Raw genomic sequence first — 4,744 nt, forward strand, 5'->3', positions numbered from 1 at the left:
ATGGAAATTTTATGGCGTTGTGGACATATAAAAAAATTAAAATTTAAATTTTTTCCTTCAAAAATCTAAATGGTTATTTGTAACTGTAAATCTGTTAAGTGTCATTTTGAAACTGTCAATCCCAGTATTAACTTTTAGGCAAGTTAAGTAAGAAGTGTATTTATACATTTCATAGGTTAACATATTAGAACCGGTTCTTTCTTTCTTCTAACCTGAGGATAATGTATATAGAAATAAGAGAATTGATCAACAGTAGCGTCTGATTTCATGGTTTCTATGGAATTATCTTTGGAATAAAAGTGTTTTGAAGTAAAAGTACTGACCCTTAGAGTACAGTTTTGGTAATATCATGAACATGAATAATTTAACAAATTAATGAAAAATTACATTTTTTAAAAATTCGTTCGTACATATACTTTGACTAAAATTATTGACAATTTTAATATTAAAGTTAATTGTCCTTCAAACCTGCATTCTTTAGCTTTTCTTAATCTCACAGTCAGGTCAAATTTAAAATACTGACACCAGCCCAATATTAAAAATCATTTAAAACTGAGAATCAAAGTTCAATAGGAAAGGTGAAACCACCACCACAAAGTTTTTAAATAAATGGAAACGTTAAAATACCATTCAATACAAATAATAATTAGTGTCTAATTTTCATTTAAAATATTTCTGAAAATGCAATACAAAATCTAAGACCTTCACTTGGTAGTTTTTAATGTAAAACAATTTTTTTCACAAAATTGTCAGTTACTTTCATATCAAATTAGAACACCAGTCACCATCAACCGTTTCCTGTTGTTATTCGCTTCTATATTTTGATCGACCATTTTTATCTCCATTGGTTTCGAAATGTCGATAAAAACGTGGACAAAACTGCATAAAATTGTGCGATTTTTTTCCTGATAACCCATGTTTTTCGGTCTGAAATAAACCCGAAACTGCACATGCTAATTGACGATAAAAGAACGGGGCCAAACGCTAGATAACCCAAATTGATCCGAATTTGGTCGTCGCACGATCTACAATCTGTATAAATGTGTTCATTTAGCAACCAATTTTGTAGTTAATTAATAATTGCAGTGTGGTTTAATAGCCATGATTTCGTGTGATCGAGAAGATCCGTTATAGCACGAATTCTTACTTATTTACGCGCATTCGTTAATGTATTCCCTCCCTAACAAACTATGTAAAAACACTGAGAAAATAGAACTATTTTGCCATTAAAAATCGTTTCCTTATAGTCATAAAACGAGTGGTCTTAACCTTGGCTGCTTCAGAAGATGTGATACTTTCAATGATCATAGAGAGATCTAAAGTACAGTAATAAGTATCATGGTTTATTGCTCGTTTGCGATTCATTTTAGTTACCTTGGTAATAATGGCTTAATTTATTTAGTAAGTGTTTTATTACTTAATGGTTTTGGATGAAAGGCTTTCCGAAATATAACTTGCTAACCTAGCAACTGCATATTGTATGAAATTTGAAAAATCACATTGTGACTAACAAATAATAATTTTAATGACGACCTTAAGACCTGTATTGTTCGGGTTTTAATGATTTAATTGAGCATTCAAAAATGGGTCAGTTGACTTTTGAGTACAAATTCTATTCCAAAAAGCTGTTGCCCAAGCGAGTTAAAGTTACATTTAAATTGATGTCCGTAAACAAATTAGATTTGTAATAAATCGCTACCCAAACAATCGATCGTAAGTAACAATGACATGAGAATCTAATCATTGCCATTCGCTGCGCCATATTGGGAATAAGGAGGTCCAATCGGTCAGCCTTGGATTGGAATTACAACTATATAGGAAAATAAAAACTAAATTAAAAAGTGTAAAAATTTTAAATGCCAAACAATCCGTGAATCACACAACGAGCTATTGCAATTTTAGTTAATTAAATTCAAGGCTAACAAATTTTCTATGATTACCGTAAGTGAATATTGTTGAATATTTAAATAACGCAAATTACTTCTATTATTGCTTCTAATTATTTTTCGTGCATGTGGCCAAGAATCAATAATCAGTTACTTATTGGGAAAAAATCGAAAATTATTCAGGGTGAATTACAAAGCTTGACTCAATGCATTTCCAGTGATTCTTGGAATTAAATTAGTACTAGTTTAAAACGATTTCACTGCACTTCGATTCACTGAATTGGTTTTGTTACAGAAATCAAGGTGCTTCCGGAAAAAAACATTTGCAGGGTTAAGATGCACTTAGTTCCACCAAGAAAACGGAGGTAAACATTTGACACAAGTATTTAAAATTTGTGATGTGTATTCTTTTTATGACAAACTTATCCCTTAATTAAGAGAGTAAACCTTTGTGTTTGTGGGTTCTTTGCGTATAGAAATCTGTTGCAATAATGCAAAATCGCTTGCCGGTGGTTAGGGTATGACTGCACAAAACCGTATAAAAAGGTATAATTCTATTTGATGCACGTGCTCCATGACTGCAATTACCTAAATGAGCTATTTGAGAGAAAAATTCTTATAAACGGTTTTTGTTACCGAGATTATTGCCGGCGTATTATTATCACGGATGGTTTGCTATCAAAATGGTAGGCATTTCGTGGACATTATTTGTCCGACCAACGAGAATATTTCTTTCTTTAATACAATATTTCTATTATATTTTTTTTTAGTGATTTGTTAGAATAATATTAAGTAAGTAAGTAAGTAAGTAAGAGATTTATTTAGCATAATAGCTACATATAAAAAACAATATGAATAACTTAAGTAAATAACAGTATAAAATCATAAAATCATACAGTCACAAATCATAAAATCCTTTAACCTATACCATCCACCTACGACACCAAATGTTTCCTCAATAAAACTTTAAAACCATGAAGAACGTCACACTCTTTAACATTACTCGGTAACATATTAAAATCACTCAAGCCCTTACATAACACCGAATTATTCACCTGACCAGAATTACATTTCTGTGTCAATATGAAGTCCAAAGCATTTCTTGTGCTAACTCTATTAACTCTTAACTAATTATCTTTGTTGTTTTAGTGAGTTCCTCATCCATTCTATTTCTATGCAGACGATACGTGGATTACAGTGCAATTTGAAGCAGTTAAAACAAACAGAAAATGGCGTTTAAATAATTGAAAAATAACCTAAAATTCAAACAAAAATTACATTTGTTATTGCAAAACTAATAACTGTGAATTCTAAATAACTACTACCATAAACCACTGGAATTAATTTGTGTCACAAAAAGGATAGCAAATTTATTTTTAATATTTTGTTACTAACAATATGTGTGTATTGTGTTGTTTGGCAAGAGTTATAATTCTTGGGTTTGGTTAGTGTTTTTTTATTTGGTTAGGTTGTGCGTGTTTGATGTTATTTTTCCAGTAATCAAAAAGTTGTTATTGGTCAAAAAAACAGCTTTCAGCTTGCTGCTTTTTGTGGACCAATCACAAACTACCTACTGTGACTGTCATTTTACACATTTTTCAATTCGTATATTTAGCTAATTTTATAACTTCTTACATCGTAACGTTCCAAGTCAGTAATCATTGTTATTATCAGTTTGACAGCTCAGTCGAAGTATGTCAATGCGAACTGGTTATTAACAAAGAAGTTTAATAAAATATTATTTTAATATTATGCTTGTAGTTTTGGTTCAAAGTAAGAGATTCATAATTTATAAGGAAAGTCTGGATAGCATTTTAAATTATGCATGCAAAATAACGTGTATAACTTTGGAGTTGACCCCAAATTAGGGAATTAAAGAAAACTATCTTTAGACGTTATAATTTTGAATATTTATTAGACACAAAGTTGTGTCCAAAATATAATTTCAATTACGTGATTTTGTGTCAAACACAATATTGCACAACGTGTCTTATTATAAATTAATGTTTGTTTTAAGTCTCTACTACTTTGACTAGCAGTTTCTTAAAATAGCTACCAGCACCAGTTTGTTGGTTAAGCTTTGTTATACTAGTGGATCAAATGTCATGGCCTTTTTGACTCAAAAATCTAATCACAAAAAAAATAAAACATCATTGAGTTTAACAAAGTCCTAATTCAGAAAGTAGGACTGGAAATACTTAGAAATTCCATAGTAAAGATAGTTATTTTGTCAAATGTAATGACACAGTGGAAATCATCTTTGGAAACTGTTAAGCAAAGTATGAAAGTTTAGCAAGGAGTTTTAATATTAATTTAAAATTTAACCAGTTAGGAAAAGTAAGATTTATTTTATTTAACTAACAGATATTCATAAAATGACTTTGTAGCATATTTTTTTTTTATTTTATAAACTGAAGAATTGATGATATGTTGTGTCGATTATAATATTAGAATACCTACCAAACGGTTACAAGTGATTCTCTTGTACCTGTAGTAGCAATATGTTCTGATGTATGACCTAACAGAAGTCTACAACACTACCGAGAAAATTAAAATGTCTGTTAGTTCTAAAAATAATTATTAAGGAACTTAGCGGCTTAGGGCATTGAAATATAATTTCAATCTGCTGTTGATGGAATAACTAAATGCTAAACTATCATTTTTTAATAAATAATAATTGGTAATCACATCAACCGACTATAAAAAAATTTGAATTGTGGAATTGCGTAATCGTCGGTAACTACTGCAAGCAATAACTTGATTGAAGATTATGCAATCGTCCCCTCTCCTTCTAACCAATTAATTAACTGAGATGGTCACATTGAAGCAGGCAGTGGTTTTGAATTTAAATTTATATA

General features: G+C 30.1%; 1 long non-coding RNA gene across 1 annotated transcript; it reads left to right on the forward strand.

Moving 5' to 3' along the window:
• Nucleotides 1–1,155: 1,155 nt before the first annotated feature.
• Nucleotides 1,156–4,309, forward strand: LOC145727966 (uncharacterized). The gene is made up of 3 exons (XR_014177973.1): nucleotides 1,156–1,401; nucleotides 2,182–2,251; nucleotides 3,036–4,309. It is a non-coding gene; the product is annotated as an uncharacterized LOC145727966 (long non-coding RNA).
• The last annotated feature ends 435 nt before the right edge of the window (nucleotides 4,310–4,744 follow it).

Source organism: Ips typographus, linkage group LG4 (assembly GCF_016097725.1).
Source record: "Ips typographus isolate SLU linkage group LG4, UJ_Ityp_2.0, whole genome shotgun sequence".
NCBI lineage: Eukaryota > Metazoa > Arthropoda > Insecta > Coleoptera > Curculionidae > Ips > Ips typographus.